Source organism: Peromyscus eremicus, chromosome 3, assembly GCF_949786415.1.
Source record: "Peromyscus eremicus chromosome 3, PerEre_H2_v1, whole genome shotgun sequence".
NCBI classification, from domain to species: Eukaryota; Metazoa; Chordata; class Mammalia; order Rodentia; family Cricetidae; genus Peromyscus; species Peromyscus eremicus.
In genome coordinates this window covers 33,837,652-33,862,630 of record NC_081418.1, presented here as the reverse complement: position 1 = coordinate 33,862,630, position 24,979 = coordinate 33,837,652, and the positions used below count along the sequence as shown (strand labels likewise).

The 24,979-nt window shown below is 38.0% G+C and overlaps 1 long non-coding RNA gene across 1 annotated transcript; it reads left to right on the top strand.

Moving 5' to 3' along the window:
- Positions 1-10,037: 10,037 nt before the first annotated feature.
- On the top strand, positions 10,038-15,409 carry LOC131905708 (uncharacterized). Its single transcript, XR_009378025.1, has 3 exons — positions 10,038-10,132; positions 13,675-13,717; positions 15,137-15,409. It is a non-coding gene; the product is annotated as an uncharacterized LOC131905708 (long non-coding RNA).
- The last annotated feature ends 9,570 nt before the right edge of the window (positions 15,410-24,979 follow it).

Below are 24,979 nucleotides of genomic sequence, written 5' to 3'. Positions count from 1 at the left end.
GCTGTATAGGAGTTCTTAGATGAATCAGAGAGACCTACCAAGGCCCAAACACTTCTGAGCTTCAACTCCTCTGTGCATGTTGAATGAGGTTATTCACGCTTATCTAAAACCCTTCATCGGTGTTGCCTAGGACATTTACCTCTTGAGTGAAGAGTTTGTTTACCTCTCTATAGCATCTGTTCCAATTTCCTCCAAATCTAAATAAGAGTTACATTCCAACTTGACTCTGGAAAGGGAAAATACAAAGTAAAGCTCTAAAAGAGAAACTGTATCCACATTGTCAATGTTTTGCTACTTCATATCAGAAATGATGGGGGCAATGATATTGGTAATAAAGTAGGATGAATGATGCTAACAGAAAGAAAGAAAGAAAGAAAGAAAGAAAGAAAGAAAGAAAGAAAGAAAGAAAGAAGGAAAGAAAGAAAGAGAGAGAGAAAGAAGAAAGAGAGAAGGGAGAGAAAAAGAGATAGAAAGAGAGAAAGAGATAGAAAGAGTGAGAGAGAAAGAGAGAGAGAAAGAAAGGAAAAGTGACATTGGGTGGGTCTGAATTTATTAATGTGGGGGTCTATACCAGAGCCTACATGTAGACTCACATAATGAGAGTGATTCTACTTGACTTGGACTAAATAAGTACTGAACAAAAACCTACAGTTAGTACTGAACTTAAACCTGGGATGTTAAGAATTCCTTGATGAGAAGTTTCTAAGTCCTTGGAAGATAGTAAGGTGGGATGGATGTATACCTTCCCTTATTCTCCTCCTAATCTTGTCTGTTGAGTGAATCTGAAGATTTGTCTTTGACCCATAAAGACATGTTTTGAGATCAACTTCAGTAACTTAGGAAATGCTCTTGGAGGGGGTACTTCTGGCCACCTGAGCATACAGATACAAATTGCTGCAGTCTGTATAAACTCTGAGATACTGAGGATGCTAGCCGCTAAGATAGCATGAGCCACACAGCCATGGCCAGATGGACAGTTGACTGAAGGGAACAGAGTAGATTTGGCCTTCTGAATAATCACAAAGGACTGTGTGGATCTCTGAATGAGTTGACTTGCCATGGTGTTTACTGATATCTAGATCTTTAGTGGGCCCTTATAAGTTAGTAGATTGATAGAACATTAACATTTAGGTTTTGTTTATTATGTAGAATAGAAAGCCTGAGGTTTAGAAAAGAGGATCTTGATTTAAGCCATGTTAGATTCCAAAACCTGAGTTAGTTTCCATGTCTAGCTCTCTTGGTAATAGGAAGATTGGTACATTTGAGAAGGGAAACGGGACTTGAAGTGCATTTTGAAGGCCATCCCACCAATTTTCTTTCTGTCCTCAGCCAGAGACAGTTGTCATTGGGGGGAACTATGTCTTCCTTTTCTGAGACTGGATGATGCTCTCAGTTGATTGCTTGTCTCTAGGTGTAGAGAATTGTATAAGCAGTAAATCAAAGAAGATCATTAATGAAGTTCTTATCAGATTCTGTCACACAGTACAACCAGTCTTACATTGAACTCAGTCTATGATACTGTCTCCAGTTTCTTAATGTAATGGTGAAATGGATATACTGAAAGAACATTTCAGAGTATCACCACTTTAAAAGCATGATAAGAAAGGTCAAGTGGAAGACTTCCTCTCTCTACCAAACTATCTAGTTCTCAAACTGGTAGCAGATTTCAGGGATACTAGATGGATTAATGCTACCATTATAAATTTAGAGATGTATACCTGGTCTCCACTGTAAAAGTTACCATTATGTCTCTATATTAGTGTAGCAAGATTCCAAGTGGCCTCCCTTTTTGCTTTCTCTTTGCTACACTACAGGAAGAGTTGTCCTTTTAAAAGGTGAGTTACAACAAAAGCCAGAGACTATACCACGGTCCACAAGTCCTCAAATGCCCTGTCTTTCTGTTACCTTTCTCTTTTAACTTACTCCTGCTTCATCACACAGATTACAGTAAAGTCATGAAAGCCGACTGCTCCTTCAACACTTCCGTTGGGTACTCATCTGAAGGCCTTTCTATTGGATGGCTCCCTAGGTAGTGGCTGCATCATTTGCTTTTACATCAAGATCACAGGATATGAATTGTTACATCCTTCTCAGTGAGTTTTTCACTGGTTATCCTATTTAAGATGTCAATGGTTCCTCTATTCTCTTCACCTACAAGCGCCTCTTCCTCTCCTTCTCCCTGCCTCTTTCTGGCTCCTGATCGATCCCCTTCTCCCTTTCTTTCTCCTTCTCCTTCTTTTTCTTTATCTGGACTTTCCTGTTACTCACTAGAGTGGAGACTCTATGTGGACAGGGAATTTTTCTCTGCTAACTGTTGCATATTAGAAAATGACCTGCCACAAAGAAATTCTATATTATGATGAAAAAAATCAAGAGACTTCATTGTGATGGCTCTCATTGAGTTGCTATTTACACAGACCCACATTTGTCATATTTTCAGATTGATATATGATGCTTGTTGATTTATAAGACTTCTGTGTATCACATCTGAGTAGATGGGAGTACATGCTAATCAACTACTGATTTGTGAGGATTTCTATATCCCAGTAAAAAGAACATCAAAGGAAGCTGAACTTCTCCTAGAATAGACAACAGGATACACCTTTGGAGCCATAATAATGTTACACCTAGCCCATTATGTGCCACGAGGAAGGAAAGAGACAACACTTGTGGGTCCCAAAGACTTTTATTAAATCACCACATAAGCGGGTTACTGATCTATCAGGGTTGCAGAACATGGATTAGGCAGCCCTTTTCCTCCTGACAGGCCCAACAGGGACAGAAGCGGGCTTATAAGCACAAAAATTATGAACATTTGTTGCCAAGTTACAGTTACAGTTTTCACTGGTCGGGAATCAAAGATTCGGGACTTCCATTGTGTGTTTCATTATTTTCAATTGGTACACAATGCAAGCCTTTCAGTCTAACCAACCAGATTCATTTGCTTTTTTTCTATTGTTAGAAATAGCCATAATGTTTCTAAAGAACTTAAGAAGCATAATGACTATTTCTATGGTTTAGGGATGAGGTGGGTCAGCTATTGGAACTTTGTTTCACCCTACAGGTAAAATGGAGTCTGAAGTCAAAATGTCAGTACTTAAGCCAAGGTGCTTTTGTCTGCTCCTTTCAATACAATCTATTGGGACCTGGTAATCTCCACCCCTTGCTGGGCATCACACTGACTCTGTATGGTGAAACAATGTAGCGAAGACTGAATGTTACTCAGTCACATACACTTTGAGATTTTGTGTCTCAGATATTTCTTATGAACTCCACCAGATTCTCAAGTATCCATTTCTTGGTATATCTCTGACTTTACTTGGGCACAGATGGGTGTCTTTCTTTTTTGTCATATAGTGTGCTTCTTCCCTCTACTTCATCCTTACTCCATTCTTCACACTAACTCCATGACATTTCTGCCCTATCGTCACAACTCCGCATCCACATTCTGGAATCGTCAGGAAGTCAACACACTGTACCATAAATCTTTGGCCCTTGGAGGGTGGAAGCCAGTGAAATTCCCACATTCTAACTCACCAAGTGTTTATGCAGCTTATACTTCTCGAGAACAAACATCAGCTTGGTAAGTGGCCCAAACCCATCCTTGTATGATCTTATCCTGCCTGTACATCCTTTTTGTGCTCTTACCTCTGATATCTTGGATTTATTCTCTGATAGTAAAATTCCAAATAAGCCAAATGCTGTAGTTACTGAGGAAACAAGTCTCATACCGTTGGTAGGAGTAGAAATCTTAAAGAAAATTTCTTCAAGGAAGAATTTGGAGGCTGGCTATTAAGAGAGTAAAAAGGTTATTAGGGTGGGTACTGACTGTTAGTGGAACATTTGTTATAGACAGACATTTTTCTCTTGTGATAAAAAGGTAAGTGAAGTAGGATATGCTGTGGCTATGGAGGCAGAAGAAAATACAATCACGGCTCACTAGAAGAAGCAAGGAATGAGTGGTTCCCTGGTGCTAGTTCATGGATGTGGTTAGTGACCTAACCACATGATCTAAGACTTGGGAAAAGAAACACTGGAAAACTGATAGTAAGAGCTTTGAGGGCAAATAATATGTAACAGATGCCATGTGTGAGAATATTTGTGGCTGTGAATGTTCACCCAAAGATCGCTCCCACTCAGATGTCTGCCAGTTCTTTGTCCTGTTCAACCCTGGGGCTTCTCAGTCACGTGTGTCAAGGACAGAGATTCTTCTTGCTATTAACAAAAAGGGCTTTTCTTCATTGAGACAGACATGACAGTATCATTCTTTTGTGTCAAAGGATTTGGCAGGACCAGATGGGGCTTGGTTACTTGTGAATATATTTGGAATCTTCTGAATTAGAAGAGATAATAAAGGCAGATTTCATTGATTTTTCTCTGCTACCATGCACTGCCAACACTACTATCTATAGATCAGCTAGCTATGTATCTATTTATAGAAACTGATCCAGTGATTCATTTCTCAATGGAAAAATTAAGTAATAAGGTAATAGTCACAGAATTTGAAAATATTAGCATATAATACCCCTGCCTGTAGAGAATTTGTAAGACAGACTGGTAGAAAGGTCAGTTAAACACTTAATTCATTTGGGAGATACTCAATATATATGATTAGATTGTTGTGATACACGAGGGACTAAAAATTCTAAACTAGGGAACAATGCATAGCACAATGTATCCAGAACCCAGAGTATTTGAGTCAGAAAAAGTAAGGATCAAGCAGGAGTGATCCATTTCACCATTACTTGAACTCCAATCATGTGACTCTACTGGTTGAAACGCAATGATATGTGTGACTTTGACCTGTCTCTCTTTTAGGTAGAGGGTGAACCTGCTTTTATTATGTGAAGAATACTGGACTGATGTAACTTTAGATCAAGTTTAAGGTTGGAAAATATGTAAATATTGCAGTGTAAACACTGGATAGCCAATACAATGGGCTATATTGAAACTTTGTTATATTTTTGACTTCCCATTAAATGTACTAATTATGGACATTTATTTTTGGAGGTATTGGGGGACAGGGTTTCACATAACCCAGGCTTGCCTTGAACTTGTTATGTAGCCTAGGATAGCTTTAAAATACTGATTATCCTGCTTCCACCTCCAGTATGTTTGATTACAGGTGTGTCTCAGTTACTTTTCTGTTTCTGTGACAAAAACCCATGACATTCTTTCACTCTAAGTAGAGTTCTGAATTTCTAGGACCTTATATTTTTTTCTTTTTCTATTTTCGTTGACCTTGCAAACAGGAACTATATTCCACATTATTTCTGTGTTTTGATCTGTTGAAGATTTTTAGCCATGGTAAATTTTAGCAAATGTTTAAAGGAACCATAAAGGACATTGAATAAACCACCTAACTAGAAGTTGCACTGTGTTGTTACTGGATCTTATATCCTTATTTATTTTTCTACCTCTATTGTGTCCTTTTTCTGTGATTTTTTAATTTAGAGGCTAGTATTTTATTTTGAGAGTTCTTTGGGAGATATTTGTTTTAGATATAGTCCTTATCATGGGTAAATAGCCAGTATTTTCCTTAAATGCCATTTGTATTCATCCTCACCTTTGTAATTGTCTAGTAGAATTTATAAACAGCCTCACAAACCCTGCTTCCCCATACGATTAGCATCTCTTTGCCCTTTTGCGTTCAGCTTTCCTCGAGTCATTTTATTTTAAATTGTCTGCTCTATCTGTTTGGGTATTCTTTGCTGCCAATCTAATAGATTAATATATTCCATTTCCCCTGAGATATGACAGCTGTATTGAGATATAGTTATTATCTCATATTGCTTTCTTCTCAGTATTGTCATTGTTTTCTATGATTTATCAAGAAAAATATTGAGGGCACAAGCTAAGACAGCATAAAATGTTTTTAAATTATTATTTTTTTCGCTAAGAGCAATAGTCGTGAAACACAGTTTTGAACCTAACTTTGGTTTTCTCTTGTGAACTAAGGAGATGATTCCCTGTGCACCTCTTTCATGTCCAGTCTCCACAGTCATGAATTCCCAGATTTTTGGTTTAGGGTTTTGGATAATGCTCTGTCAAGTATTAACTGTAAGTAATTCTTTCCCTTTTGAAGCCCCCTAGCAATCTCTTGCCTATGGGAGAAGATATGTTCTTTCTCTCAGTCATTTGCCATGCTTTAGACACTGCGTACGGTCTAGGGGGCAAAGAGCTCAGGTGACTTGTGTTCACAGTGTTGGAATTATCTCATTCTAGATTTTTTTAAAAGAAAAATTCCTTATTGAAGTGGACCCTCCCTCTCATTCCTTTGAGTTTCAGACCTGTAAAGTCAAGGTCCATTGAATTAGTTGGTAAGTCTTTGAACCCTCTTGTAAATAAATGTACCACTTATAAAGTCGCCATTACCAGGTACTATGCTTCTACTTTCTCTTACTATCCCTTCCCAGGTGGCATTATAAACATGCAGCCATACATTAGCTCGGCTTTTAAGACTAGACCATTGCACATTCCTTTCCTAAAATCAAGCATCTGTGCTGTCTGTCTTCATGTAAACGCTCATAAATAGCTATGTCCATAAATGAAATTTGATGATAATAAATACCAAATAGTGCTTTATTGTAAACATGCCATTTTTATGGAATTTTTCACTTTACCTTGTATAGTTTCAACTGAAGAAATAAATTATACATTGTGACAAATATATCAAGATTATGATTTACTTGATTCAGCAACAGGAAAGTGGAATTTCCGTGTATCTTCAAACTTGACTTTTAGCCCAGATTTAGACAAAAACACACCATATTTTTTAGTTAATTTCTTCTGCAGATGAATTAGTCATAGTTTCCTTTTTGGTCCCTTTTAGTCTGCAAACACACCATCAGTGATTAACTATTTATTTTCTACTTGTTGAAAGCCTGTACTAAATTCTGTTTTCATTGTTCACTTCCCTTAACATGAAGATCCTTAAAGGTGATTAAATCTTGAGCAAGTGTAGCTTACAGTAATACATTTTAATTTAACATTGTATTAGCATGTGCATGGAAAAATGCAATGACCTGTCTTTGCAATTTTCTCAGTATGAACTTAAGTATGATGTAATTTTTAAATACAGCTTTTGAGTTCTTAAAATATAATTTATTTGAAGACTGACTCCCATGCAAAGTTTTTAATTATTACAATTGTTGCTTTCTATGACAGTCTGGGAGATAAATTTTGACTTATCCTTAAAACTTTTATACTGTTATATTTTCAAAATATATTATGTATTGTCTATCTTTGTGACTACTGTTCTTGTAGACCTTTGTTGGTGCCATGGTTAGTAACTAGTACAAATGGAATTACATGAAATCTTATGCTGTATTAGATTGCTTTCTATTGAAGTGGCAAAGATCATAATCAAAAGGAAACTTGGAGAATGCAGGTTTATTTAGTTTATATGTCCCAATCATAGTCCCTCATGAAAAGAAGCCAGGGCAGGAACTCAAGGCAGGATCCTGAAGGCAGGAACTGAAGCAGAGTGAGGCCATGAGAGGTGACTGCTTATAAGCTTGTTCCCTATGGCTTGCCCAGCTTTATTTCTTTTTTTAATGATAATTTTTGTCATTTTATCTTTTAATATGATTTCGATTGAAATAGAACTATATCACCTTTCCCTGTCTACTTCTCCTCTAGTCCCTCTCTACTTCTATCCCTCAAACCCTCCCATGAGCCCAATCCCAAGATGTTAGCCTCTTTTTCTTTAATTGTTATCATTACACACATACATGTATGCATAAATATTTGTAATTATGATCTGCTAAGTCTGTTTTATTGGTGATATGAATGTGATTTTAAGGCTGACCGTTCTGCACTTGACAACCAATAAGGGAATTCATTCCTGGGACAGAATAATTCCTCTCCCAGCATTCATGAGTTGCCTATTGTTCTTTATCTGGGAGTGGGACACCACAGACTCTTCCCCCTTCCGTATTAAAATGCCCAGTGATGTTGCTATTTGTTCAGTCTTGTTTATTCATCCATTTTCAGGAGAGACTTTCTCAGCAGACTTCTTAGTATTCTGGCTCTTAAAATCTTTCTGTCTCCTCTTCTCTGGACGATAGATGCAAGAGATGTTATGTAGATGTATCCATTGGAACTGTGATCCACACAATCAGTTGTTTTCTGCATCGGGTCCAATTGTAGTTTTCTGTGATGGTCTTCATTTGCTGTAAAGAGAGGCCTGGTACTAAAAATGTAGTCAACTTCCTGAAGCTTATGAGTCCATGGACCATAGAAAAGAACCTACCACTGCCACTTTGCTAGACCAGCATAATTCCTTACTGTATCCTAAATCTTATCCTTATACCCACAGATATGGGTAGCTACCACCCCACAGTAAAAAGCATCTCTTTTCAGCATGCATTCTCATACAGCCCAGAACCAACTTGTCCAGAGGTGACACTGACTTCAGTGATCTAACCTCACCCATGTAAGTCATTAATCAAGAGAATGTCCTTCAGACAATGCTGATGGAGACCTTTTCTCAGTTGAGGCTTCTTTTCCCAGATGACCCTAGCTTGTGTCAAGTTACAAAAAAAACAAAAACAAAAACAAAAAAACTAGGATAGACACCTTCTTCATAACTCACTGCTACATCTAACCATTCTTTGCCTCAGTTTCTTATTTTGTAATTGAAGACAAGAATAGTTCCTATTTCCTGAACTGCTCTAAAGACAAATAGAGTATATTTAGCATAGAATTCTAGTAAATTCTTAGAAGAAGCCTGACTTTCAGAAGCACTACAATAATATGAGTAGTAGAATTGAAGAGATTGGAGCTGATCAGACCTGGGTACCAATCCAAGTTCTTTGTACTGTTGGTTTGGAACTGACAAGTAATTTCTTTGTTGTGTCCTCTTAGCATCTCGCTAGCTAGCTTTCCCATCTGGTAAATGAGGGTAATAATACGTGATGATTCCTTTGTGCGTTGTAGAACACATAAGAGAAAAGCTCAGTACAATGTCACCATGTGGTAAGAACACAACCAATGGTTCCTAAACATTCCAAATATTTTTCAGAAAATCTTTTCAATATTTTTGACAGGAACGAGAAAAGGAAGCATTAACACTAAGGCGAAAAGAGTAAAGATCTAACAAAAAGCATAGACTCTTTTGGTCAATAGTACTTAATTATGTTATACAGGAACATCATGTCCTTAAGTGCCAGTCTAAGGACAGAAATAAATTCATTTTTACTTGATTTCATGCAACTCTGGTCAGTATTTTCTCATTCTAAGTCCCCTTCAATTCCAAATGTCTTCACTTGCTCCCATGCTAATACCATTTTGATCCTCTTATCCGAGGCTGGGTTCTTGCAGGGCTGGCAAATTTCTGAGTGGGAAAGTCCTCCTTCCAAAAGCAGGGTTTGCAGTCATGCTGTCAGAATCCACTCTGCATTGTGCACTAATTCATTCTAAATCTCTTCAGAGTTAAGGTCTACAGAGTACAGTTTTGATGAGCAGAATAAAAAGTATTTTTAAAAATCCATTTGATTTTCTGGAGAGGGGGACGTTCCAAAAGTAACAATCTGTGGAGGGTGTTTGGTGTAATTTTCTTTAAATTGAAAATTAAGTGAAATATGGTCTTTTAAATATTATTACTTTGAGGCAAAGCAATACGATAATTGAATGTGCTTTGAGAATTCTTTTAATTTTTGTTGATAACTTTTAGATATGGAAGCCACAGCTTGAAAACAGTTCCTGTTTTATGGTGGCTAAAAATAAACACTTGGTGGGTGGAAGCCCAAATTTATGTCTAGAGGTCATTACAGATAGGAACACGGCTCACAGAAAGCATATTAAACAAAATCACTTTGAAGCAAGCTGGGGGATGATGTGTACTGAGGTTTCCACTACGCATGTTCCCTCTGGGAACTGGGCTCCTTGTCTCTCAGTGGTACCCCACTCCCCTTCTAGTGCACGTTTACAGCACAGTCTATTCTGGGGGTGCAGATAGGGCTTCCTTCTTAAAGTCTGGCTGCTAGTTTGATGCAGACTCTGCCTCTGATCTGAGTCACTGTTTTCATTGCCATAGTGTTCTGCACAGTGAATGCTCTTGACTTACTGTTCCTGATCGGTCTGCCCCTTTACTATCCCCACAATAACTGCAATGCACTATTGTCTAATGGTAAGTGAAAACTTAATAATTAATTTCCAGCTTAATAGCATTACACTTGTCAGGATCATCTTTTTCACACTCACTGTTTTACAGAATTTCCTTTTCTTGGATAAAATATGCTTGGGAGTAGCAGAAAGACGATTAACTTCCTTGAACTTCATGTTCTCTGGTTCATCACAATGATGGAACTTTTCTTCCACGTTACCCTTCTGCACTGTTTTTTGTTTTTTTCTCCAAAACTGTTTATTGGAACTGGAGATTGTGGCTCTCTTCCCTAGGAAGTAAGGCTTACATGGAAATCATTGTTTCGTTCTGGTAAGAGTGGGGTTTCAGTGCTGTCATTGATTCAAGGATGAGTTTTCCTTGATAAGAAACAGCCTTTCCTAACAGCTGGATGATTAATGGTGCCTCACACTAGAAGCCAAGGTACTTACATGAAAGTGTGGTAAAGTGATACTGCTCTAACTGGCTTCATCACAGGGTATCATGATTAATGGCACAGAATTCCTTAAGGAGAGGTATTTATTTATACAAAGAAGGTAGTCACACTTACTATCTTTACAACAAAAACATCACTCCCTCCCCTTAATTTTCTTAAAAACCAAACAGTGAAAAGCAGATTATGTAAGTGAACTGTGTTGGTTTTGGATTTGTAATATCCTTAAGAAGCTACTAAATTTTAAATTATTGTAATTTAGTTTCGGTAATTAATGGCCTTAAGTTGTTCTAAATGTATATTTTAGAACAGAAGTATAATAGCTAGCATAAATCGACTTTTTTTTAGTTAACTTTGTTTCCTATAGTTTTGATTAAAATCTTTGAATGCACAGCAGTATAACAACAATAATCTTTTCAAGAAATAGTTTTCTGAATAAAGTTGGAATCATCAGGAGATATTATTAAAGCATACATCAGTGACTCATGGGAATTCACAGAAGAGAGCATATCCCACTACGAATTTCTGAAACAGCTCATTGGGCAAGCAATGCGAGTTTATTTCTGGCAATTTCTGGTACAGTACTCTGGAAGCTCAAAGAATTACAACTTAGACATGTAGGGCAAAAGAAATGGAAGCATTTTCCCTTTTTCTTCCACTAGTAAGGTCTTCAATCCATCCCCTTCCAGTCTTCATCCTATTTGCCCCACAGAATTAAGAAAGGATAAAGAAAGAAAAGACTATGAAAAACGCAGAAGATAAGGAATTCTAGAAACTAAACAAAAGGCTTACCAACAGCTGTTAGAATCTGCTTCAAAGTTGGAACATGAACTCAGTGCTCAAGATTTCCCTCAAAATTTAACTTTCTGTCTCCAAATTAAGCAAGGCGTGTTGTGGTTTTGTTCAGTTGTTAAAATTATTTTATTGTGTGTATGGGTGTTTTGCCTGCATGTATGTTAGTGCCTGGCATTCATACAGTGTCCCTGGAGGCCAGAAGTGTGTATCAGATCCTTGGGAATGGAGTTACGGAGAGTTGTAAGCTGCTATATGGGAGCTGGGGATCGAACCCAGCTCTGTAAGATGCTCTTACCTTTGAGCCATTGCTCCAGCGCTGGGTCAATGTTTTTAAACCAAAGACTAACTGGTAGGATGAAAGCATGTGTAAGAAAATAGAGGAATACACAAAGCTTCATGAGATGCCATCTCCCATGAAAGAATTTAAAACAGCCCTTCCATGCTCATGGATTAGAAGAACTGATATTGTAAAAATGACTATCCTACCAAAAGCAATCTACAGATTTAATTCCCATAAAAATACCAAGGCCTTTATTCATAAGCATAGAAAAAATCCAAAAAATTTATATGGAGGCACCAAAGACCATGGATAGCCCAAGAAATCCTGAGCTAAAAGAATACTTTGGGAAGTGTCACCATACCTGATTTCACGTTACTCCATAGAGCTATAGTAATAAACACAACATAGCATTGGCACAAACATAGGCACATAGATCAATGGGGTAGAATAGAGGATCCAGATATAAGTTCATGCAACTTGCCCTACATGATCTTTGACAAAGATGCAAATATATATACACAAAAAAGACAATATGGTGACGGGAAACAAAGATTTCAACATGCAAGAAAATGAAGCTAGGTCCTCACCTCTCACTTTGCACAAGACTAAATTAAACATGAATCAAGGACCTCCACATAGAACATGAGACTCTAAAAGTGCTAGAGGAAGAATTGGAGAGTGCACTTCAATTTAAAGGCACAGGTAAACTTTAACTTACAGGCACATGTAAGAATTGTTTTAACTAGGACTCCAGGAGCTCAGGAAATGAGACTGAAAGTTTGGCAAATGGAAAGATAGGATCTTAGGGAACTAAAAAAAACCTTTGCACAGTAAAGGAATGCCGATAATGGGGAGGCAGACAACAGCACGGGGAAAAATCTTTACCAACTATTCATGTAACAGAGGATTAATGTCTAGAAAACACAAGCAGCAGCAACAGCAAACAATCTACCAGCCAGCCAACAACACAACAAATGCTCAGCATCCTTTACTATGTGGAAAATACAGATTAAAGTTAATTTAAGTTGCCATCTCATCTCAGTGACAATGTGACTGTGGGCAAAGGATATCCTTATACTAATGGTGGGAGTATAGACTAGTGCAGCTACTTCAAAAATCTGCCTAGAGGCTTCTCAAAAAACTAGAAATAGAATTATCATGTGACCCAGCTGTACTTCCTCTGACTTTATATTTACACATCTAGGTTCATTGTCACTCTACTTACAATAGCTAGGAAATGGAATCAATCTGGGTGTCCACCAAATGATGAATGGATAATGAAAATGTGACACATACACACAATGGATTATTATTCATCTGTAAATAACAATGAAGTCATGAAATTTGCAATTAAATGCATGAAACTAGAAAAGAATCATGCTTAGTGAGATCACTCAAGGCCCAAAAGACAAATACCACATTTTCTCTCTCATACGTGGGCTCTAGCTTCAAATCTCATGTTTTATTGTTTAGCTTAGAGTACACGTGGAAGTCAGTAAAGCAATAACTGGTTAGTGGGTAAGAGATATATATATATATATATATATATCTTATATATCTCATATGTAATAGAATATATTTTACATTATATACACATATATGATATACATCTATATATTACATATATTAGATTATATGTTGTGGAATATTTGTTTAACTATGCAAAGATGCATTGCATTTGTTTAATTATATAAAGATGTGTTGCTGTTTTACCTTGCCTGCCTAAGGCACCTGATTGGTCAAATAAAAAACTGAACAGCCAATAGTGAAGGAGGAAGTATAGGTGGAACTTCTTGGCAGGGAAAGTAAGTAGGAGAGGAACTTAGGCTCCAGGGAAGAAAGAAAAAGAGATGCCAGGGTCCAGTCAGCCAGACACAGAGGAAGCAGGAAAGTAGGACACACAGAATGAAAGAAAGGTAAAAAGTCCAGAGGCAAAACATAGATGAATAGGAACAGGTTAAATTGAGTTAAAGAGTTAGTGGGATAAGCCTAAGCTGAGGCTGAGCATTCATAATAATAAGTCTCCGTGTCTTTATTTAGGAGCTGGTTGGCAGCCCAAAGAAAGTTCCAACTACAATTACAGGTGAGATAAAAGCAGGGTTGGGAAATTCTGGCAGAAGAAAGGTTCAAGCAGAGTGGTGGGGGTGGGAAATGAGGGGGCAGAGGAAGGATTAACCAAAGTGAAGTGTATGTGAAAAAGCTACATGGGAGCCTATGATCTTGCTACTATAAAAGTAGACAGTAGAACACACGTCATTTGGAGGAATTGGAGGGGGTATGCTGTGAGTTACATGTTTAAATGGGGATGGGAGTAATGTGCATGGAAAATGAGGGATGAATTAACCAAAACCAAGGAAGAATGAAGAAGACTTATGATACTCCACTATTACGTAAGCTAATTAAAGATGATCTTAGAGGGAAAGAAGGAGGAAGAAGAGGAGGAGGGGGAAGAGGGTGAACAGAGGTATCACACATAGGTGAACAATGACTTGTCTGGGTGTAGCATATTTTATGTTGGGAAACAAAGCACACATAAGTTGGAATACAAAGCACATGACTATGTTAAAACTGGAGGAGGAAGGGCTGGATGAGCAGATATGATGCAGAGAATGGAAAAACTGCACAGACATTTGAAGGAGTTAAACACTAATCAGTCACATACTTGGGGAAGAATATTCCAGATAGAAGCAACATAAAGTGAAAAATCTTGACAGGAGTGTGAGTGGTGTGTTATAAGAACAAAGAGGCTGGTCTGGCCAGAAAGAAGAAAATAAAACACAACACAAAACAAGGAGGAGCAACAACTTGTAAACATACTAGCAAACCTGACCCACCACGTTGTCACCATTAATCTGCTAACCAGATGGGTTTATTGGAGAGCTATTATCAACCGACTGTGGCTCCAGCCTGCACTAAGGAGATATGGAGATGTCAAGAAAACTGTCCAGTCCACACCTTTGAAGACATTTACCTTCTTCTGAGACTTTTATGTCTGAAGTAGCCCTGTTTTGTGTAGTGTCTTGGGCTTTCTTTTCTCTTACTTGTTTGTTTTAAGACAAGGGATCATATAGCCCCAGCTGGCCCTCAATTCCTTTTCCTCTTGTCTTAACCTCCTGGGTGCTGGGATTACATGCAGGGCTGTGTCTTAGTCTTTCTAAGACTCAATGCCCCATCTCTGTTTTGCTTGATCGATTGTTCCATTTTGTTTTGTTTTTAAGAAATCAACCTCCATCCACTGATAGAATGTAGCACAAAGAGATGATGCTTATGTTTTATTTCCTTGGACAAATGTCTTACAGCCACTAAAGAAATCTCAGTTTGCTAACCCAAAGGTCAGGCCTACATGTCATGATCAGTTTGCTTTGTGGCTTAATGTCCCTAAAGAAAAATCCCTGACTCCATTCAGGATGTAAATCACACATCTACCATATCTAACTGGGGAACTGTGGTGGGGTCAAGTATCAACTAAGCTTTTCACTCTCTATTTCTTTTTTCCTTGTAGTTGATAACATGCATCTGGACCATTTGAACCTGTCATTTGTTTTCCATGATAAATAGTGAAGAACTGGAAGGACAGTCAGATCCCAAGAACAACAAGGAGGACATTGAACTGGGGAAGACCTTGGAAGTTCTCCTATGTTCTCTGCTTCATTTCTTCCTCTTACATTTCCAGGACTGTGCAGGGTCATTGAAGCTTTTTGGTTTTTAGTCCAGATCTGCTCACTCTTCAGAAGATTTGTCATTTTAGTGAAAACATATGAATGGTTTCTGTGCATCTAACTTCTGGGAGACTGATTTTTTGATACCTGATAACTCTTTAATTCTCTGTGGTTTCATACGGGATGTCCCATGAGCCAACTCTGTCACGCTAACTACTGAGAGGTAGCATGCTATTTTCTAGGTTCAGGGACCCTGCTCTCACACAAGATGCTAGGTGCAACTGGGAAGACCCTAGACCCTGTTCCGGTGCTCCCAGCACATTGATCTCACCATCACAGAGAGTATTCAGACTTCACTTCAAAGTAAAAAATCTGATTTGATTTTTTTTATTGAAGTTTCAGGCTAGCAAGGTGGCTCAGAGGGTAAGGGCACTCACCACTAAGCCTAAAACCCTGGGTTTGATCTTGGAAGCCACATTGTGGAAGAAGACTGACATGTCCAAGGTGAAGCATCTTCCGCAAGAATGCTGTGGTACACACGTATGTGCTCACACATACAAAACAGATATACAACTTTATACTATACATTTCAGTTTCATTATATAGACACAATAGATTAAAGATCGATAATCAATTGTTGAATGCAGTTCCAGCCCTATCTCTCTTTTTTACTAGGAGTTTGATTGCAAGGACTAGGAGTGCTAAAAGCCTTAACCATCACCAGTCAATCAAGGAGCTGCTGAGTCACCTACTTACCATAAACTCAGGTGTGGCTGAGAGGATCAGCATGAATAACAAGATATTTCTATCACTTAGGAAATCTCTAGGGGTTTAGAAGTTTTGTGCCACCAACAAGAGATAAATGTTATACATACATACATACATACATACATATATAAATACACACACACACACACACACACACACACACACACACACACACACACACCCCTACCTATTTCCAGCCTTGTCTTTTTTATTAGACTCCATAAGATCTCATGATGCCCTTAGGAACTGTGTTACAGGAGCTACTATCAGCCAAATCTGGGCCAGATAAATGACAGAAAAAAAACCCCTCAATTTTATTGAAAATAGTTTTTTAGACATTACACCCTGATCACAGTTTCCTCTCCCTCATCTTCTCCCAGATCCTCCCCAACTTTCCATCCATCAAACTTCGTGCCTTCTTTCTTGCTCTCTTTAGAAAACAAACAGGAAAATTTTAAAAAATCAAATAAACTAGAATAAAACCTACCAAACAAACAAAACATGTATGAGAAATACATACACAATCATACACACACACACAACTCATAAAACCACAAAATTGAAAACCATAATATACAAGCAAAAGACCAGTAAACAAAAAATACCAAAACAAAACAATATGAGACAAAAAATTCTGCAAAAAGACCATTGAGTTCATTTTGAGTTGACTGTCTACTGCTGGGCGTGGGACCAGCCCTTAAGTGTGGTTTGTATACCCAGTGAGACTCCACTGGAGAAAACGGAAATTTCATTTTGCTGGTGGTTGTCAGTTGGAGATGGCTTCTGGGTTAGGGATGGGGCTCATGTTCACTTCGCCATCTCAGCACTGGGACCCCATCTGGCTTGCGCTTGTGCAAACCCTGTGCATGTTGGGAGTCTCTGTGAGTTCATATGTGCGTCAGTCCTGTTGGGTTTGCAAGACACCATTTCCTTGGGGTGCTTCATCCCCTCTGACTCTTAAGTCTTTCTGTTTCAGAGTTCCCTGAGCCTTGAGTTGAGGGGTTTGATGAAGATGTCCCATTTAGGACTGAGTGTTCCAAGGTCTCTGATTTGCTGCCCATTGTCTAGCTGTGGGTTTCTGTACTAGTTCTCATCTCCTGCAGGAGGAAGCTTCTCTGCTGTTGGGTGAGTGAGACACTAATCTGTGGATATAGCAGAATGTAATTAAGAACAATTTTGTTGATATGTTCCTTTAATGGAGAAATAGTTTTGGTTTTTCCCTAGGTGCATAGCTTATCCAGTCTCAGGTTCCTGGCTACCAAAACATTGTTGGACATGGGATCCATTTCGTAGAATAGTCTTTAAATACAATAGTGGTTGATTTTTCCACTGTACCACCAGTGTATCATGCAGGCCAGTCACCATTGTTGATGGCAGGGTTTGTAACTGGGCTGGTGTTTACTGTCCTCCTCTGGTAAAGTGCAGAGTACCTTCTAGTACCATAAACAGGAATCAGGAGGGGTGAAAGGTCTAGTTAGGCATCAGCTCGACTTCTCTATGTTCAATGAGATATGTCAATGTTGTCTTCAGCAATAGGGCCTTACCACCAGTTTGTGGAGAGCAACCAATAGTCTTGACAATAGCCTGAGTTGTTGGGAGATTTCTATGAGGCCCTTTTGGCCAACAACTGAGTTGTAATACTCAGTTCTGGATCATTAATAGATGCCAGAACAAATGTTCCAACATGTTATGAAAGATAGGATGTTTACATAACATCAAAGTATTTCTCCCAAAATACTTATTAATTAAAAGGGAAATGACAATGCAATTTTGCAATGGAGAATCCAGACAGACCACTAAGCATGCATGATTAATGTTTAACATCAACAAAAATAAGGCACATAAACATCATGTGCTCCTGATGCAAAGCTCTGGAAGGATACAATAGCCTTACTAAAGCATTTTGCAAAATGCAGCATCTGTTTCAAAATGCATGATCAGAATCAATCAACATGGGGTATAATAAAAACCTAGAGTGAGGGATATCTACAAAATAATTGGACTATAATCTTCAAGACTTGTTATGGTCATGTAAGACAAAAAATTAAAAGAAATAGTTTCGGATTAAAAGAAACTGAAAAACTGGGCATAGGATTCTTCCTATTTGTGGACTAGGTTTATTTTTAAATACATTATGAAGAAATGAAATATACTTGTATATCAAAACATAACAATAATTTATTAATTCTAATGTTCATAATAGGCAGACAAAAGAAAGAACTCTTTTTCTTAGTATACACTGAGGTTTATAGTGCAGATAAAATCGTATATGAAACTGTGGTTATATACTTTTTTTTTGCAATGCTAAGCATGAAACTCAGGGTTTTACATATGCTAGCAAGTTTTCTGTCACTCAGCTACATTCCCAGCCATGTATGTGCATATATGTGTGTGTCTTGAAATTAAATGTATATTTCTTTAACAGAGAAATATTTTCTGAATAACTTTCTATACTGTGTATTTGTAATATAGAGTATATGAAAGTATGCATGCTTAGTGTGGAAAATACCACCAAATATTAACAATTACAGAAGCTCAGCAAAAATAAATTTGAAATTATTTCAAAATGTAAGGTGACACAAAGAAAATGTAGCTCTCATAGTTTCATTCAAATCAGAAGGAATCTATTGTGGAGCTAAAGAACTTTCGCTACCTGGACCCCTTACAGGGGCCTGGGAAGGACTCTAGCGGTAATATGGTACATTGATCTCCTCAGGTTGTCATAAGAAACTATGAAAAATTTGATAGTTTAAAGCAACAGGATTTTCTTCCTTCTCAGTTCTAGAAGTCAAGAGTCTCAGAGCTGCAGTCACACTGGGGGCTCTAGGAAAGGAGTCTCACATTTCGGGTTCCCGGTGGTGTACGCACACCTTGTGACTGCCTCATCCTGTCTGAACATGGCCTCCTGGGCTGTTGTCTGTCTCGCCTCCCCTCCTTTTCTCTTCTGTCCACGTGTTCTTGTCATTTAGATTCAGAGATCTCTTGATCTCTTCTGTAATCCAAGATAATCTCATCTCAGGTTCCTTAATTATATCTGTAAAAACTCTTTTCCAAATATGGTCATGTCTACTGATCGAGAGGTATGATATAACCATATCTTCTGTGGGGCGTGGCAAAATCTCTCCCACCATGTGTGGCTTCTATTTTTTAAAAATAAAAATTCTAAAAGAAAGATAATTTAAATGAGCTTGGTTAAGACTTAATCTTTTTACATTTCAATTTTTTTTTCTCTCACACTTTTTACATTGGATCGCTTTGAAGCTGGTGTGAAAGGGCCCGATGGGAACATGAGTTAGACATGTCTTTAGATAGCTTGTTGTTTTTGTAAGTACAGTAAAGCAGTTTAGAGTAGGGATGGCCCCCAGGAATACTTCTGTGCAAATTATACTGACTTACACACACTCTCCTGATACAAAAGTGTAAAGCCATAGGCATATTATCCAAATCTATCCTATACAGGACATATAATCATGTTGTGTGATGTTGTTTGTGTTCTAACAAAGCTTGCCTGGAGATCAGAGGGCAGAACTAGCCACTAGTTAACCATAGAAGCTGGGCAGTGGTGGTTCACACCTTTAATCCCAGTACTCAGGAGGTGGAGACAGGAAGTGATAAGGCAGGGTGGAGACAGGATCTTGGCCCTTTCGGTCAAAGGATGTGGAGAGGTAAGAAGTCACTGGTGGCTGCTCCTCTGCTTCTCTGATCTTTCGGGTTATTATCCGAATATTTGACTCCTGCTTTTCATTGATAAGACTAAATAGATTCATGCTTCATAATCATGTCCTTTATCAACCAACAATGCAAACACATGTGTCAAAGGGGAATAGGAGGTGGGTTTAAATGTACTTAACAAGAAGTGTGGGGAAATTTCTTCCTATTACCTTGTATAGAAGTCATGAGCAAAAGACTGAATCTAATCAACGTTAATGCTGCCCCAAGTCTCTCATACCAGTAAAGTACTTGTTAATACAACATGAAGATTCATAAATTCACAATATTTACATGTAGTCCATGTGGAAGTTCATTAAAAGTGTACTTTTCAAAATTCTCATTTTTTTTTTTTTTGGTTTTTCGAGACAGGGTTTCTCTGTGTAGCTTTGCGCCTCTCCTGCTCATGTTTTAAGGCATCAAATTTTAATAGTACTCTAAGCAATTAACATAACTAGGTGTGAGTCAAATATTATATGCATTGAAAGTTATTAGATTACATGTGAGTATAAGCTGTTATATCATGAACTAGAAAAGTCTGTCTGTTGCAAGTTAAATACACACATTACTATGGATGCACTGAAATGATCTAAAGAAATACCAGTTCTATTGATAAAACTGTGCTCTTGAGAGAAGCTTACTTAATTTTTCAAACAATCTCAAATAAATATTTATATAAGTTTAACTATTAAGATTGTATACCTGTAATATGCTTGTGTTTACTATTGGCATCAACATTAAAATTTAATCAATTGTTTGAATAAAGAACAAATTATATTTTTATTCTTTCTGTAGAAGACAAAATTGCAAAATAATCATTAAATGAAAAGTATATACAGTCTAAAACAGTGAAAATAATAATTCAGAGATGAGTCAGCCTGATCAGTAAGACTATTTGCCCAGAGGTATGGCTTTTACAGTATTTGTGAGTCTTCTCAATCTAGAGTATTTGAACCCTGGTTAATCATATCCTAACTGCCCCTTCTATGTATTTACATGTAGAAAAACTAGGATTATATTGCATGAGATTTGCACACACACAAAAAACTTTAACTTGTAACTGATTTCTTGTATATAGTTTTTATATAGTATTTATATAGTTGTAGAATGGGTATCTAATCCACTCATATTTCAGGGTCTCTCTTAACCTGGTCTAGTTTTGAATAGATGTCAAAGTATGGATAGGGGTGAACATTAGCAGTTCTGTTTTATCACAAGTGGTCATCTTTATGGTTGTGGTGTGCCTGAGCCACGTCTCCCACTAGATCGTGTACTTCAACTCTTTCCTAGCTGATGACTCTGCTTGGAAAGGCTATGGAACTTCTAGGAACTCTAATTGTATTCTGTCACAGCAGCAAAACAGTAACTAATACATGTAGAGACACAGAATTTAGCTTCTCGAAAGAGCCTCCAGCACCATGTTACATGTAAAACAAAGTTTGTAGGATTAAAACTACATTCAGCTAGCTCACGTGATTTGTGATTTATTTTTGGAAAGGTACTCTTATACACAACTAAAACACTTGTGATTTTTTTTTAATGAAGCACATATTGGCAAAAATACAAAAAGCTTGAGTTTGAATTTGTTTCCTATATGTGTATATTTATTCACAACTAGTCAAGACAACAACTGTATGAGGTACGTTCTGTTGTTGTGATAAAATATCATGACCAAATGGGACATATGGAGGAAAGCATGTATTTTGGATTACAGTTACAGAGGGAGAGTCCATAATGATTAGGGAAGCATGGCAGCCGGTCAGGATCAAGAAACTGAAAAAGTACATCTTCAACCATCAGCACGAAGTAGAGAGCAAACGGAAGTGGAGGTGAGGCTATACCTTCTCAGGGCCCACCCCCAGTGGAGTACCTCCTCCAGCAAAGCTCCACCTCCCAAAGGTTTCACAACCTCCCCAAACAGCATCACCAGTTGTGGACCAAAGTTCAAATACCCAGCCTATGAGGACATTTCTTATTCAAATCACCACAGTGACTGTGTGTACATATTTTCATTTACTTAAAACATGGGTTAAGACCAGGACCGTAGCTTGCTTGGTGCTTGCATTGTAAGAATTAGAACCTCACTTGGATCCCTGGGAACCAAGTAGGTAGCTGGGTAGCAGTGCATAGCTGTAATCCTAGCACTAAGGGGGCAGAGAGCAGGGGATCCTAGGGACTTAGGAGCTCCAGGTTCAGTGGGAGAACACTAAGGTGGAAAGTGATAGAGAAAGATACCTGACACCAACCTCTGACCTCTACACACGTATAGGCACCCGGACACCCATTTCTACAAACCCAACCCCACACCATCCCACTGCATGTTTATAATTAAGTTGTTTTGAAAATGGACTAATGTATTTTACACATTAGTCTTAGCCTCAAAAGAAGAACAACAAATTCTAATTTTTGTTGTGATAATAACATGTTAATAAAAAGAAACTTAATTATTCCAGTTGCTTCTTTTTAGTGATGGCAGTTTTAAATCCTTCTTAATAGCACAAACTGTGGCTGAAAAAAAAATCCCAAAAATATATAGGAAAGAGGTTTTTCAAACCAATTTTCTCCCTACCCTGCTGCTTCTCCTCTTTATTATGAACACTGCAGAAAATATACTCAGTGGTAATGAACTGAACGCTTGAAACACTAGGTCATTAGCAAGCTAAACTTAGGTTATATATATTTAATACACAAGTTTTATCAATAACACATTAATATTTCATTTTTTAGTTTACCAGGGGATTTCCAGTTAATTATTTTCCGGGGGAAAGATTTTTCATACGTCATAGCACAAATGTTTTATGATTGATGTGTTTTGGGACATAAAATCATCAATTTTTGGCTCAGCCGTAATCCCTCAAGAGGACAGTGCGAAGTTCTATTTGCGGCAGCCTCCTCCGTCTCTGCTTGCAGCCAAGTCTTTATCTGAACTCTGACCCCTCGATCTTCTTCTCAGTGTTGTATCTTCCCTGTTTTTTCCTTACCAGTGTCTGTGTCTACTGTTTTTGTTTATTTTGTTTTCTTAATTTTCGTCCCATTATTGTGTCCACAGTATCAAAAGAGTCGTGTGATCACCATTACCATGGTGTCCCTAATCAGCAGAGTTCTTAGCAATTGCCATGCTTGGTCTTTGGGGATCAGGCATTGATCTTTGCATGACCCAATACCTTCTGGCCAGGGTTCCAGGGGCACGTGACACAGAGCCTGGTTCAGTCTATTTCATTTATTTTAAGCAATTGCTTTGAGGACTGGAGAGATAACTCAGTCAGCAGAGTGTTTGCCTTACAAACATGAGTTCCAACCCCAGCACACAGTGGAAAAGCCAGGTCAACCTCAGCACAGGGAGATAGAGACAGAGTTATCCCTGAGGCTTCTTGGCTGACCAAACTGGCCTAATTAGCAAGCTCCAGGCCAAAGAGAGACCCTGCCTGAAAAACAACAATAACAATGACAAAACAAAACAAAAAAGTGGATTGTATATAGAGATCAACACCTGTGGTTGTCTTCTATCCTCCACATGCACACACACACACACACACACACACACACACACACACACACACACACACACCAGACAAACAAACAAACAAACACAGACAAATTTAAAAAGCACTTTGAAAGTATAATTAAAAATTATGTTACAAGACATATGCTACATGCATTGAACATCTACTTCAGTCAAACTAGAATTAGAACTATTACTACCCATATAAACCCAAGCAGACACAATGTGAAATAATACACTAATGTACTAAATAAAACTCAACTTGGCCTGGCTGGAAAACAAATTGTCCTCAGGTTCCCAACCAAAACTAAAGGTTAGAAGCACAGTGGCAGATTACATATGCTTGAGGCATATTTTTGGTATCCCATCTGTCATAATTACTCTATGTTATTCAGAATATATTTCATCACCATCAAGTGGAGTCATGCTTTATCTAAAATGACCAGATAATATCACCACCACCAAGGTTCTGGATCCCAGCCAATCCTCTGGCATTTCAGCGATCCCCAGTGTAACCCAACACCACTGTGAACAGGATGTGGAAGCAGCTGTTGTTGCAGGCGGCAGGGCGGGGTAGCATTTATACCCAGTGGGCAGAGGACTGTATCATAATTGAACAGAGAAACCTAAAGCATTGTGGTCACGCCTTGAGCGAAACAATCTTCCTGAAAGTGTACCAGTGTGGGCTAAGGCTAATTTGCAAACCCAGTAGCTATTTTTCCATAAACATTTCTGTTTTGATGGAACAAGATTTGTGCATTTATTTGTGTATACATCTATGTTGGTTGTCCAATTTTGAACATACCTTACATGTGATTTGTTTCTCACGTCATTCTTCTAGGTAATTGAAGAAAGAAAACTCAGATTAGGAACAGAAATGGTAAGGAAATCAAATGGGAGAAAGGGGGAAGAGAGGAAACCATGATCAGAATATTTTATATGAAAAACATCTATTTTTCAATAAAAGAAAGAAAGAAGAATTAAAAAGGAGAAAACACAGTCTCAAAAAGAGGCACAAGTGAGCTGAATCATGAACACAAAAAGCTGAAGGAAATGGACTGGAAATACGTGGCCCCAGAGTCAGGAAAGAATGGACTTGTGTGTAGCATCCGCACCTCTAGATCCTTAAATGAGAACGTCTATAGTGGTTTAGTTTATCAACAATGATGATACATACTTTTTTTCTCTTCATTGGCTACTGAAATGGATTCTGTCTTTTCAAATTAAGTTCCCTCTTTCTACTGATCTCAGAAAAGCTCCTGGCTTATTCCGCAGTTTTTTGTGATCAGTTATTAGAAGGAGGGATGGGGCAGGAGGTGAACAGTTTGAGGACCAGAGAGAGGTTTAAGAACTAAAACGTGCATGGAAGCTTTTTGCAGGAATTCTGGTGAGGGACACAGACGTTATCACATAAGAGGAGCTGATGAGAAGGGAGAGTATTTGAGGGATTGTAATAGATTGGATGCCTTCTTTCCAGAGTTTAAGTAAAACACATGAAGAACATAAATGATTTAAAATTCTTGCTTAGATTCCTGTGTTCTGGCTGCCTTGCTGATCCCACCCCGGACCCCAGGGACTCTGACTCTATAAAAATTATGTTAACTTGTGCCTAATCCTTAACTTGATCCAACAGCTGGGCATGCTTCTTGTTGAGACTACAGTGAAGAAAGGAGCCTAAATAGTGACTTAGATGATAAATAGAGAATAA